Source organism: Belonocnema kinseyi, chromosome 8, assembly GCF_010883055.1.
Source record: "Belonocnema kinseyi isolate 2016_QV_RU_SX_M_011 chromosome 8, B_treatae_v1, whole genome shotgun sequence".
Lineage (NCBI taxonomy): Eukaryota > Metazoa > Arthropoda > Insecta > Hymenoptera > Cynipidae > Belonocnema > Belonocnema kinseyi.
Window position 1 is genome coordinate 133,550,844 of NC_046664.1, and position 15,873 is coordinate 133,566,716.

The window sequence follows — 15,873 nt, forward strand, 5'->3', positions numbered from 1 at the left end:
CTTTTTCCAAATGCCTCCATTCTCTCTTCATTACAAGAAAACTTTCGTACAGCCTTCCCTTGTACCGCAGGGCCACCTGGCACTAGGACCGTTTCTCTCTCTTTCTTTTCCTTTCTCGCTTCAGATAATTGGTGATATTCAGATAATGTTATATGTGATCTTGCATAAATACTGACAGCAACGTCACAACTATAAATACGTAATCATGACGCTGTTCATAATTACATGTCATATAGATGTTAACTGGTCGAGCCTCGATTACAACTACCACTGACTATAAATGGGAAAAGTCCAGTAAATGCGTTATGATTATTATTAACATATTATTTTGTACAATTTCGACGTTTTAAATAAAGTATCGATTAATCACTTATACTCATGCAACTATTTCTCACTCTCGTTGTCCTTTTCAACGAATTTATAGTATATTGCTCATTTTTGAGCCCTTCTGTTACATTTGGTGCCACATTTGGTGCCAGATGGTTGCCCTTCTTTTAAGAGTCAGTTTGTTTACGGAGTCAACTAACAATGGGTATCCGATGACTGTTTTCTATGTTGCTTTGCAAATTCACAAGAAGTATTCACTATTGTAATAATTTCAATTTAAAAACTAAGAGTTTAACCGTTTTGATACGAGTCAATTTTTTGACGGAGTCAACTAAGAATGTATATCAGATAATTCTTTTCTATGTTGCTTTGTAAATTTATAAGAACCGTTATTTATTTTAATAATTTCAATTTAAAAATGACAGTTTAAGCTTTTTTCTACGAGTTAATTTTTTTGCGAAGTCAAGTAAGAATTTCTATACGATAACTCGTTTTTATGTTCCATTGCAAATTTACAAGATGTATTAATTGTTTAAACAATTTTGTTAAAAAAATTGAAAGTGCCCTTTTTTTAAGAGTCAATGTGTTTTCGGAGTCAACTAAGAATGTCTATCCGATGACTGTTTTCTGTGCTGCGTTTACAATTCACAAGAACTATTAATCATTCATACAATTTGAATTTAAAAACTAAGAGTTTAACTGTTTTTATACCAGTCAATTTTTTGACGGACTCAACTAAGAATATCTATCAGATGATTCTTTTCTATGTTTCTTTGTAAATTTACAAGAACCGTTATTTATTTCAATAATTTCAATTTAAAAATCACATTTTAAGCTTTTTTCTACGAGTTAATTTGTTTCCGGAGTCAAGTACATAAGAATGTCTTTACAATGACTCTTTTTTATGCTGCTTCTCAAATTTATCAGAACTATTCATTATTTAAACAATTTCAAGTTTAAAAACTGAGAGTTTAACCGTTTTGATACGAGCCAATTTCTTTACGGAGTCAACTAAGAATGTGTATCGGATGATTCTTTTCTATGTTGCTTTGTAAATTTACAAGAACTATTATTTATTTAAAGAATTTCAATTTAAAATAATAGCTTAAGTTTTTTTCTACAAGTCAATTTTTTACGGATTCAAGTAAGAATGTCTATACGATAACTTGTTTTTATGTTGCATTGCAAATTTACAAGATGTATTAATTGTTTAAACAATTTCAATTTAAAAACTAAGAGTTTAAACGTTTTGATAAGAGCCAATTTTTTGACGGAGTCAACTAAAAATGTTTATCCGATGACTCTTCTCGATATTGCTTTGCAAATTTACATAGACTCTTAATTATTTAAACAATTTTAATTAAAAAACTAAAAGTGACCTTATTTCTAACAGCCAGTTTGTTTGCGGAGTGAACTTAGAATTTCTATCCTATGACTATTTTCTATATTGCTTTGCAAACTTACAAGAACTATTAATTATTTAAACAATTTTAAATAAGAAATTAAAAGTTTGGCCTTTATCCTACAAGTAAATTTCTTTTCGAAGTCAACTACGAATGTCTATCCGATGACGGCTTTCTATGTTGCTTTTCAAATTTACAAGAACTATTAATTATTTACAGAATTTCAATTTCAAAATTAAGAGTTTAACCTTTTTCAAGTAAGTGACATAATTTGTTTACGGAATGAACTAAGAATGTCTTGCGATGATCATTTCCCACCCTACTTTGTAAATTTTAAATTATTATCAATTATTTAAACAATATTCATAAACATATTAAGAGTAGGGGTATTTTTAAATTAATAAATTAATTAAAGAACTTTCATAAAAAATGTAGAATTTGGCTATTTTTCAACGATTAGGGTCAGTCTTTTTTACAAATTTAACTAAGAATGTCTTTCCGATTAATTATGTTTTTCAAATTTTTATGGTTCATTATTTAAACTACTTTCATGAGCAACTTAAGAGTATGGGTATTTTTTCAAGAATAGATTTAATTTGTTTACGGAATCAGCAAAGAATGTATTTCCAATTAATTTTCACCATGACAGTTTGCAATTTTATACTTCTTATTTACTATTAAAATAAATTTCATAAACAAATTCTGAACATAACTGTTTTTTATATTTTGAACCATTTGAACATTCTAAACAAATTAGCTTTTATAAGAAAATGTATGCACTATATATTTAATAAGAATTAGAAAAGAAATTAAAACTGTATAATGGTAAAAAGTTTCATTTTCATTAGTTTCAGTAATTGTTTCTTTTTATTAATTTCTTCCTGTAATTTCATAATTTTCTGTAGGAATTTTAGTACAATTCAATTACAATGTGGCTACAATCGAGTTAATTCGAATTACTCACAGCCGCCTAAACATTTGGCCACATGAAAGGAAAACTGCAGAAAACCACCTCCCGGGTTTACTCGGGTTTTCGAAATTCGAGTACACACCCCGGTAATACCTAGTAAATGGTCACCCATCCAAGTGCTAGGGGCGCTCGAAATGGTTTGACATTTGGACTCTTCTCGAGTCGAGGTGATGTACCCTGTATGTCTATGAAAATTTGTACGCGCGGACATTTTAGATGTTTTTTTCCAAACTTGCATAAAAATACAGCACAAGGAAATCCATATAGATACTTGTAGATTTTCTATGTGGCAAAGTTTCTTTAAGTGGCACTACCAATAGAAACCATTAGGAACCATTAGGAACCGTTAATATATCGTTCATAGTCCTATTTCAGGTGCGCTTCATTACTAAACTTGGCAAATGTTAGTTTCGTTTTCAGTTTTAGGATATGGTGTTGAAAGTGATGGCCTGGACTATATTAGCTTGAAAATTGTCACGAAAGTCGAGTAAGAGACTAGTTAGTGAATATTTTTGTTTATAGTTTTAGTCAGCGACTTTTAGTTCATAGTTCTATTGTAAGGTGCGCTTCATTACTAAACGTGGTAAATGTCAGTTTCGTTGTCAGCTTTAGAATTTAGCGTAGAAAACAATGGCCTGGGCTATATTTACCTAAAAATTGTATCGAAAGTCGGGTAATAGTCTAGTTAGTGATTATTTAAGTTCATAGTTTTTCCGACAAGGGCGCACTGGCTCAGGTTTTGTGAACGCGCCTTCCTTGCTAGAAGTAGAAAGATTGGAAAAGAAAGAAATTGGGTGATTGGAAAAGATGGAAATATTCTATCTCTCTGAATGGGTCACTTTACATCCCTAAAATTATACCTTTTCCTATCCCTCTGTCTATCCACTGATTGAAGTAGTACCTATCTTTTTATATCCCTTAGTCTATCTTTTTACCACGAACGTCAATCATTTTCTATTTCTTCCTCTATCCTGCATTACCGAGACTCTTATCTTTTTCAAATCCCTGAGTAGTCTATCTATCTTTTACGAACTTCAATCTTTTTCAATTTCTTTTTGGGTTATTTCGTGAGTGAGACTCTTATATATCTCTATCTCTTCCAAACAGGTTTTTACGAATGTGTCTGTCTTTCTGTATGGCTGTGTGTATGTCTGTCTGTCTGTCTGTCTGTGAACACGATGACTTTTGAAGAAATTAATCTATTAGATTGCCCTTTGGTACACTCGTTTAGTGTCCTAAACTAAAGGCCAAGTCCGTTAGCAAACTAAAATGAACAATTTAGGCCAAACAACGAATGATACGAAAAAACGTTGATTTTTAAAAGCCCTACAAGATTATAATTACGACTTTGGCATTTGGTCGAAATTTTGAAAATTCGAAATTTGATCGTATCAAAAATAATGAAAAATTCAAAAATTTCATTTTTTGGCCAAGCTATGCAAAATACGAAACGAATGAAAAAGCTCAAATTGCGCGCCCTGGAAAGAATCATAAGTTTATAATGAATCACTTTTCGATATAAGCTACCAAAAAAAAATGAAACAAAAATTTTTCATCCAAAAAAGAGCTATAATTTTTGATAGCACACGTAGTTTTTGCTTTAGGCGTAAAAAATAATATTCAAAATAAAAATAAATTTGTTTGAAAAAACGACACAAGGTATGAACTTAAATTACCAGAAAAAAGTTGTTCACTTATAAAGATTTATAAATTTATTATTAATTATTTTTCGATACGACGAGTAGATTTTATTTTATACGTAAAACATACGATAAAAAATGCAAAAAGTAACTTTTTGGAAAAAACACAGAAAAGACGAAAGAGCACATAGGCTCCTATATAGGACCCTATACAGGTTCCTGTATTAGACCCTATGCAGGTGCGCAGCAGTTTTTCTCTAATCGTAAAAAACATTAGAAATGAAAAAAAATTATAAAAACAAAAATAATCATGATAAATACAATTTGCTTTTTATTTTGCATTTTTTTAATAAGTAATCTCAGACAGAGTTACATAAAAAATGTATTATAATTGATACAAAAGTGTTGTGTATAATGTAGAAGAGTTAACATGTTAGACAAAATCGAGTGTGAAGCACGAGATACGTGAGAAGACCGTGTTCGTTAAAGCCAAAAGAGCTTTAACAAAAAAGAGTTCAAAATCACAAAATTACAATTGTCAGTTCGTTCACCTTTGATTTTATAAGGTCTGTGCCCGAATGCGAAATAAATGAAAAGACCAAGTGCGGTGTGTGATTGCCATCAGTCGTGTGCCGTAGGTGCCCTAAAACTCTCGAGCTGAGCTTTTTTAACGAAAGAAAAATCACAATTACAAAATTACAGTGGTGGATGTTTTGAGTCTTAATTTTAAAATGTTTGCGCAAAAATGTGCGAAAATATAAAGACCGAGCGCGTAGCGCGAGATAAATAAAATATATAATGCAAATTTTAATGCCTTCATATATTTTCAGAATCTGAGAGAGCGAGGGGAGGGGGGAGAGCGAGAGAGATTCAAACTAAAACTTGGGGCCGAGGGGGAAGAGATACCATTAACAGAAATAGATCTTAGCGAGGTTATGGGCCCAGATTAATTCTGAGCACGATAAAAACGAGAAAAGTGATTTCGCGAGCGTGGATAGTCGAGTCAGAAAATCACCGTGTGCACGGACGCGAAGAGTCAACCCGCCAGCCGAACAAAATGGCGTACGCGACGACGACAACGAGACTTGAAACACTCACCCGCGAAAATTATGATACGTGGTGTATTCAAGCCGGGCTTTGCTCGTAAAAAATGATACTTGAGGATACGTTTCCGGTGAAATAGTGAAACCCGTCGAGGCAGGGGAAGGCGCGGAACTCGCCCGTGTACAAGACGTTATTGCAACGTGGACAACGAACGATCGCAAGGCCAAGGCCGATCTGATCTTAGCGATTAACCCCTCGAAACCCGCACAAATTCGAGGCTGCACAACGTCTCGCGAGGTATGGCTAAAACTCCAATCCGTTTATGCCTCAAAAGGACCCGCGCGAAAAGCGACCCTCAAACGTCTCACGCAGCAGAAAATGTAAGACAACGACGATCTCATGATGCATCTCGCGCAATTTTTCGACGCCGTAGATAAGCTAAGAGCCATGGATGTCGACATAAATGACAATCTTCTTGCCATTATGCTGTTATACAGCCTGCCGAACGGTTTTGAGAATTTTCGGTGTGCCATCGAATCTCGCGACAGTTTGCCCGACGTGGAATCTATGAAGGTAAAAATTATAGAGGAGCACAACGCGATGAATCACAAGTCGAGTGAAGATGGTGGCGCTACCATGTTCGCGGCGAGGAATCAAAAATCGTTTGGTAAGTTCCAACAAAGAAGCAGTGGTGGCGCGAGTGGCTCCAGAAACAGCTGTGACGCGAATGAAAGTAATCAAAATAAAACGAAAACGGACGGGAAAGTTCGGTACAAGTGCGGTTATTTTTCACAAAAAGGGGCACAAAGAAAGTGAGTGTTGGCAAAAGAAGAAAGTGAATAACGATAAAGAAAAGTCGAACCAGACCCATTGTTGTTATTTCACCGGCGACGCCCGAAAGTCGAATGGTACGTGTAATCTTTGGTGTTTAGATTCTGGATGCACCTCGCATTTGTGTTCCGATGAGAGTATTTTCGTAAACGTGAGTGCTGAAGATGGAACGCTGAAACTTGCGAACAATTCGGAAACTTGCGTAATCGGGAAAGGTGACGTGCGTATCGAGAGCGCGGACAATTCGAACAGTGTTGTTACGTTGAAAGACACGCTGTATGTGCCGGACTTACGATCCAATCTCATATCAATCGCGAAAATAGTGGATCGTGGGCACGAAGTTACTTTCAAGAAATCGCGCGCTTTCGTGACAGATGAATCCGGTAAAACAATGCTCGTGGCCGCACGCATTGGGAATTTGTTCTACCTCCGTGAACGTGAGCAATGCGCGAATGTCGTCTCTGAAGATGCGAAACTCAAGACCGACGTCGAAATGTGGCATATTCGCCTAGGACATATCAATGCCCGGGACCTGTCAATACTCGCCAAGGACGGGAAGGTGAATGGTGTAATGCTCAAGACAACGGTCAACGAAATCAAAAGTGAGTCATGCATTTCAGGAAAAACGTCTAGCATTCCCTTTAGACTCCGCGAAAATTTCTCCAAGGAGCTGCTGGAGCTGGTGCATACAGACCTCTGCGGGCCGATGCGGACGCAGTCATTGGGGGGGGGGGAGGGCGCACGCTATTTCATAACTTTTATAGACGATTACAGCAGAGTATGTCTCGTATATTTCCTGAAGAATAAAAGCGAAGCCGTGCAGAAATTTAAAGATTATAAGAATCTCGGGCAAAATCAACTCGGGCGCAAGATTAAAGCGAACCAGTTCGACAATGGCAGAGAGTTCGTCAACAGGGAAATGGAGGATCTACTCAAGACTTCAGGTATCCGACAGCGTCTTACGACGTCCTATGCACCGCAACAAAACGGTGTAGCTGAGCGTAAAAACCGTAATTGGTCGAAGCCGCGCGTTGCATGCAGCTTGACGCAAATTTGCCTCCATCGCTTTGGACAGAGGCAATCGTCACAGCGAATTACACGAGAAACTGATGCCCCACGAAGGCGTTACCTGTCGGAATAAACCCCATAGAAAGATGGACCGGGCAAAAGCCAGATCTCGCGCATCTCCGATCGTTTGGTGAACGAGCTTTTGTACTTGATAAGTCTCCGGGAAAAGGGAAGTTTGGGCCCAAGGGAATTGCTGGATTCTTTGTTGGTTACTCCGATCAAACCAAAGCCATTTACAAACTTTACCCGAAAACCGCAACTCCAGGGAAATAGTAATGGACGCCAGCATCACAGATCTGAACGAATACCCAATTCAACATATCGAAGTTCACGACAACACACGCAACAATGACGATTTTGAAGATGACCTTGAGTCTTTCCTTGGCTTTGACAGAGAACTTCAACCTGAAGAATCCAACACCAGAAACGAAGCGGGGGCAGCCACAAGACCGAATGCATAGAGGCCTTGTGGAAGGCCCAAATTGATAAAAACCGACAAGACAGGACGTCCCAGGAAGCAGTACAACGAGGAAGTGATCGACGGTCCTCCTAATAACGAAGACGCAAGGAGCGGGGAGGAACAACCAGAACCCCTCCAGCTTCCAGTCAACAAAGATGCCGATAATTCCATTGATGACGCTTGCATGGTAATGACGGCTATCGAGGTACCTTTCAACGACGCTTTGATGAGTGAAAACAAAGAAGAGTGGATCGACGCAATCTACTCGGGAACAAAGTGCCTGGTGGCAAATGATACTTGAGAACTAGTCGACAGACCCAAGGATCACAATGTGATCTCGTGCCGAACCGTCCTATGCAGCAAATTCTATCCGGACGGGACCTTAGATCGACGTAAGGCTCGAATTGTTGCACGCGGATTTTCTCAACGGCCCGGTATTGACTTTACAAACACATTTGCCCCAGTAGCACGTTTGGATTCATTCCGAATATTACTGGCACTATCCGCTAAACTCGGACTCTAAGTAACGCAGCTGGACATCACCACAGCGTATCTTAACGGAGACATAGACACTCGTGTACATGGAGCAACAGATCCTGGTAAAAGACGCCCTTGAGAGGATCGTCGCAATTGAAAAGGATAAGATCTTGATCGCTAAGTCGAAGCGTATGCTTCGTGAACTGAGTTTCGGAGACAAAGTCTGTAAACTTCGCAAAGCGCTCTACGGTTTACGTCAGGTTGGAAGACAATGGCACTCAAAACTCAGCAGCGCCCTCAGTTCACTTGAGTTATCGCAGACAACGTCCGATCCCTGTGTTTACGTAGACCATCGTTCCAGGGGAAGCACTTACGTACTTATCTATCTGGATGACATCGTGATAGCTTCCAACGAACTGAAACGTGACGACGAAATTAAAACCAGATTGTCGTCCGAATACCAGGTGAAAGATCTTGGAAACATCAAATACTGTCTTGGAATCGAAGTCGAGCAGAAGAAGAATCAGATTTCCATCGTTTAAAGTGAATACATCAGAGAAGTTCTCCAGAAATTCGAAATGTCCTACTGTAAAGCTGCCAAGTCTCCATTGGCAGTTGGCACGAAACTTGAACGAGAAACGGAGACGGAAGGAAACGTGACTCGCTATCCTTACCGCGAGCTCATTGGGGCCCTGATGTACATTGCCATTGGAACTCGCCCAGACATTGCCCATGCAGTGGTCATGCTGAGCCAGTTCAACAGCTACAAAGGCAAAACTCACTGGCAATGCGCTAAGAGGATTTTAGGGTACCTCCAGGCTACTATAAACCGAAAGTTAATCTACACGAAAGACGATGAAGGAATCCTCGGATATGCTGACGCGGACTGGGGAAGCTGCACCTACGATAGAAAGTCTTATTCCATATACGTTTTCTCGTTATCCGGAACAGCAATCTCTTGGACCTCACGCAAACAGCGAATTGTGGCCTTATCCTCTACAGAGGCCGAATATGTAAGCCTCTCCGAGGCTGTTCGAGAAGCTATTCATTTGTCGAGCTTTGTCAAAGAACTCCGACTCGACACGCTGTCCAAGATCACCATCTTCAACGATAATCAATCTGCTGAAAAATTGGTCGAGAATCCTGTCTTTCACTCTCGAACCATACATGTGGACATCAAGCATCATTTCATTCGTCAAGCGACTCAAGCTTATCCACTCATCATCAAATTTCTGCCTACCGAAGAAATGACAGCAAATGTTTTAACCAAGCCTTTATCGGGAATAAAGTTCGACAATTGTGTTAGTGGTTTGGGACTCAAAGATTGTTAAATTCGTGTTGGGACTCAAGGAATGTTAAAATCGTTTTCGGATTCAAAGACTGTAGAATTTATGTTGGGACTCAAAGAATGTTTAATTTGTCAATGACTGTTTAATTTGGGCTTCATAAAGACAATTGAAATTGAGGGGAAGTGTTAGATACGTAATTATCAATACCTTTATGTTTGTTTTTCTTTAGTTGGCACTACTGTCTTTAACCCCACTACTTTTGTTTCGTTTGCTCATACGATCATACCCCAGACTCTCAAGTCAGTTGCTCTGTGATGCTCACACTACTTAGTTATAATAAAGTGTTCTCTTGTATAATTATATCGTGTTTCACTGCGTCTAAAACCTCGCTAAGAATAGATGGCCTTACAAAACATTACCTGAAATCTTTATAATTTTATTACATTTGTCACTGCTCTTAGCAATTATAAAATTTGAAATTATTTTTCTTATTTTCATTTGATCGAAATTAAGGAGGTGTGTTATTTTGACACAAATAATTACAATCATTATAATTGCTTATAAAGTGCAAATATTTAATGGAACTCATTGAAACGAGATGCTAGAAAACATGAAAAGCTAGATTTAACTTTTATATAGTTTCAATGTTCGATAGTAACGCGATAGTAATAACGTAACCCGACAACACGCGTTTCTCAATTAACCTTTAGAGGGCCGGAAAGCCAATATATTGGCTCACCCTGTGATCCAGACTTTGTCTATGATCAATCAATGATATAAGAGACCTTTTAGGCCAATTTTCTAAGGTCGATTTTCCTCCCGAATTGCCGGCCCTCTAAAGGTTAAGAAGTGAATAACGGTAACGTTAATGAGATACAATTTTATAGTAACTTCATAATGCAAAGTAACGCGCGCTACTATACTTTTTACTTTCAAAATTTGTTAATCGGATTTATACCCAATTGAGTTTTAATTTGTAAAAAAATCTTTCGATTGGTTTATCATGGCATAGAATTATATGTAAGAGGATTATATATCATGTTAAGCGATCAGAACTTAATTGTATGTCATGATAATTGATCGGAAGATTTTTTTTCAAAGCATAGTTAAACTTTAAATCGCAAGAATTAGTTAATTTTTCAACCCAAAAAATTAATGCTCAATGAAACATGTAATAGGTTATATATTAAGCAAAAAATGAGATTTTTATTTTAAATCGAAAGCAATAAAATTCACCAAAAAAAGCTGAATTTTCAACAAACTAATTGAATTCCCAAACAAAAAGATGAATTTTCAACAAGCTAGATTAAATGGAATCGTCACATATTCAGCTTAAAACTTAATTTCCAACGGAAAGAAAACAGTTTTCAACTAGTCAAATTCAACTATAAAATACGAATTTTTTTACAAAGTATATCTATATTAATATATAAATAATATTCGTATATATGAATTTTTCACCAAAAAGTGTAATTTTCTACTAGATATGATGAACTTTCAAGGTAATTGTTATATTATGAAGCAAAAACAATCAATTATCTGCAAGGCAGTTCAATTTTTAACACGAAAATATGCTTTTTCATACAAAAAGTTGTTTTCAATAAAAAAGATAAATGTTTGAATACTAATAATAAAAGTTTTATGCTGCAAAGGTGAATTTTAAACAAATTATTTGAATTCTAAGCCAAAAAGAATAATACAGATCATAAATGTTAAATTTCAACCGAATAATTTAATTTCAAGTAGAATAAAGTTCCTTTCGAAAGAGACGAATTTTCAACACAAAAAAGTTGAATTTTATACTGAAAACGAACAAATTGTAACCAAAAGTGGAATAGTTAAATTTTTATTTGGAAAAATTTATTTTCAACGAAAAAAAACAACCCAATGTTGAAAGGACTGAAAATTAGAATAAATTATAGACATCAGTCGATCAACGATCAATATATTATTTTATTTCGCATTTCTTAATGTTACGAAAAATCATACGACGTATCGGGAACTTCATACCGAATTTAGAAAAAAAAACAATATTTATCTTACCAATTTGTTTGTAAAATTACAAAACTTTAGGCGCTGTACTCACTTTACGGATGAAAAGTAGATTTATTTTTAAAATGTTATTCTTTAGCCCTTCAGCCCTTTTTTAGCCCTTTTTGTCTTGATTATTTCACAATTTAATTGAGATTTTGTTTCTTTCTTGACTAACAGATTTTTTAAAATGAAAAATCAACTGTTTATTATTATAGTTATTTTTTATGGTTCAAAATGCCACTGTCTGGTTAAAAATTGATCTGTTTTACTTAAAAAATAACTTTTGTAGAAAAGTCATATTTTTGTCACGAAAACTAAATAATTTGCTAAAAAATTTGACTATTTGGTTAAAAATTACGTATTTTGTTGAAAATTCGTCTTTTAGAAAGAAAATCAATTTCATGGTTTAAAACTGCAAATGTTTGGTTGAAATTTGGTCTATTTTAGTTAAGGATTTAAGTATGTTTCTATTTTAAATAAAAATATTTGTTTGTCAAATATCAACTATTAAATTTTTCTATAAACACTTATCTTTTTCTGTGGAAAATTAAACTACTTGGTTGAAACTTACGAGTAGCTAATTTCTTTAAAGTTCATTTTTTGTTGAAGATTCATATTTTTAGTAATAAATCCGTTTTTTTTTCATTTAAAATTATTATTTTTAACTGAAAATTAAACTATTTTGATTAAAATTCAACTGATTATTTGTAAATGAACTTCTTGTTGAGAATTCATATTCTAATGTTTAAAATCCAATTGTTTCGTACAAAATTAGTCTTTTTGGTTTAAAAATGCACTGCTTGGTATCAAATTAAACTGTTTGGCACAAAATTGAACTGTTTTGGTAAAAATTCACCTTTCTTAGTTTGAAAAATAAGACTATTTATTCACAATATTTCTAAAATGAAAAAATATAACGTAAAAATTAGTCAAATAAAATGGTGAAAAATTAATCTTCATTGTGAAACAATTCAACTTTATGGTCGACAATTCATCTTGTTGGCTATATATTCAACTGTTTTATATTTAATATTAGAACCTTTTTTGTTTAGATAATTATCAACTATTACATTTTTGTTGAAAATTAGTATTTCCAGGTTAAAAATAGCACGCTTTTGTAGAGAATTCGTTTCTTTGGCTTGCAAATTCAACAGTCTTACAAAAAATTTGTTTATTCGTTTTGTTTTTATTGAAAATAATTTTTTTATCCGAAAATTTAACTATGCAATTTTTTGTTGAAAATTGATATTTTTCAGTTCAAAGTTCAACTATTTGGGCAGAATTTATCTATTTTATTTAAAAATACTCTTTTTTAATAGAAAAATAATGCTTTTAGTTTAAAATTCAACTGTTCGGTAGAAAATATATGTAGTTTGTTAGAAAATTCATCTTTTCGGTAGAGCATCAAGTTTTTGGTTAAAAATTCAACTGTACGGTTGAAAATAAATGTATTAGGTAAGGATACAAGTATTTTGTTCGAAATTCGTTTTTTTTTGTTTTATTTCACTGTTTTTTATTCAAAATAAAAATCTTCCCTGGTGGACCGAAGGAACCGAATGGAACCTCTACAAAGTACCCATAAAGACCCCTTTGGGTCCCCATTCGATTCCTTTTTTAAAAACTCGAAAAAAACAGCAAAATGAACTTTTAAATTACTCAAATTCGGATTCTGCGTTAGAATTCCCGATAGAAGGTCAAGAAATAATCGCAATAGTTTTTTTTTGTAACGGTGCGTTTGAAGTGTAGCAGTCAACAGGCGTTATACATCTTATATATTTTTAGACTGTTTACAGTTGCAAAAAAAAACTATTGCGATTATTCCGCGACCTTCTATAGGGAATGTTAACATATAATCCGAATTTCAACCATTTAAAAGTTGATTTTGTTGTTTTTTCGAGTTTTTTAAAAAGGAACCGAATGGGGACCCAACGGGGTCTTTACGGGTCCTTTGTAGAGGCTCCATTCGGTTCCTTCGGTTCCTTCGGTCGGTCAGGGTTGTTTTGTTGAAATATAAACTATAACATCTTTAGTTGAAAATCAGTAATTTCAGGTTGAAAATGACACTATTTTGTAGAGAATTCGTCTATTTGGCTTCATAATCACACAATTATTACAAAATTCTAAACATCTTTTTAAAGAAAAAGTAAAGAAATAGTGGCATTAGCAGAAAGTTTTCATAAAACAGTATCTTTCAAGTAATTTTTTTCGAAACAGCAGCAAAATAAGGCCATAGAATAAAAAAAGGGTCAAATAGTGTGGTGATAAGTGTCTGAGGCCTAAAACTTGTGATTTATAAGGAAAACAATACGTTAAGGTATGGTATTGTATAGTATAGTAACAAACCTTGTATCGCGAATATTATTCAAGGATTTAGAGCAGGACGCTTTTCAGGATTAAATTTTCTTATTCTATTTGAAACTCTTTCGGTTACCGTACTGGTTAACAGAGTTTTTAGTCCAAAAGTAGCGTCTGCTAAATAACAAATAAAAGTAGGAGCGGACTTAGCACACATTTTTACGCTGTCGTATTTCCTTTGCTTTTGTCATACATCATGACCAAGGTGAACCTGAAATTCAAATGAAGATTAAAAAAACAATGACAATTTTAGAGTTTTTGACAGGAAAGAACATGAAACATGCAGATGTATTGGTGTATGTAGATTTATACTCTGTCTCCCTGAATGGCCCCGACTTTTGCGAAGGTAGTTTTGCCAACATTGTTGGCTGCTTCGTTTTCAATAACTTCTATTGTTTCTGTAAGCATATGAAAAAGGTATTTTTACAGATTAGCTCATGATATAAATTACTTTAAATTTAACAACATTTTTTTTTAATACTTGCTGCCTAATGTTTCAATTCTTGAAAGCAGCTAATCTTGGAGTTCAGAGTGACGTCGTGATAATGCTTTTATCTCCTTATCTTTCTTGATTAATATTTGATTTTTCTCCTCTAATTCTTCATGTAGGCGTCTTACAGTTTTTTTAGCGCGTTTGGAGTATCTTCTATTATTTTTCTTCCTGTATCTTGGTTAACTCGATTATCAGAATCTTCATCACTCTTAGTGGGCGAGGCTTTGGGCTTTGGAATCTTATTATTTTTGGAAAGTACGACATTACTCAGGATTTATGGTCCGCTTCCTTTGCGACTCTGAAAAAATATCGCATACAATGACGAACACATTTTAAACTATACTAGACGCTCATATGCGTGCTCCGCGCACGACCCACTAATTTACTTGCAATTATTTTATTTGGAAATGAAGTCAAATAAAATACCGCGATAATCATTTTTACTTTAATAACTTTTAATTGCACACGAATTTGCATGGGTACCCTCTCACGATGCAGAATAAATTATTGTGCAGCACTAAAAAATTTTATGGAAGTTTGTAAAAAACATCTAAAATGTGGGCGCGTAGAAATTTTCATTGGAATAAATAGTAAATGAACTCGACTCGAGAAGAGTCCAAATGTTAAGCCATTTCGAGCTCTCTTAGCACCTGGATGGGTGACTATCTGCGACGTACGCCCGGGTTGTGTACTCGAATTTCGAAAAGCAAGCTAAGCTCGGGAGATGATTGTCTGCAATTTTCCTCTCATCTGGCCAAATGTTTAGGCAAATGCGAGTACTTCAAATAAAATCGTATGTAGTCACATTTTACTGAAATTGTACTGAAATTCAGACAGTGATTTAAGGCCCACATTAGTGAAATAAAAAATTGCAAACGCACATAAAATGTGAAGTTGAGAGACCTCTGTTTCAGCAGGGTTTTAAACATAAAAAACCATATAAAAATAGGTAATAATGATAATAATACTTGTCATATGTTCGACTGAGTGATTAATCACAGTAAAATATATGAAGAAGTAAATCGCAAGAGAAAATATACTACAGAAAATCTTGATGAAGCAAAATATTCAACTAAAAAGATTATGAAATTACTGGAAGATTAATGAAAAGGAGTAATTACTGAAACGAATGAAAATAAAAGTTCTACCATTATAAAGTTTTAATTTCTTCTTTAATTCTTATAAAATATATAGCGCATACATTTTGTTATAAAAATTAATTTGTTTAAAATGTTCACTGGTTCAAAATCTTAAAAATAATTTAGTTCTGAATTTGTTTATGAAAATCATTTGAATAATAAATCAATATTGTAAATTTGCACAGTGTCGTAGAAAAAAGTGATTGGAAATACATTCTTTGTTGATTTTGTAAACAAATCAAGCATATTCTTCAAAAAATGCCCAAACTCTTAATTTGCTCATGAAAGTAGTTTAAATAATAAATATTGAAAACTTGATTATTATAATTAATCTAAAAGACGT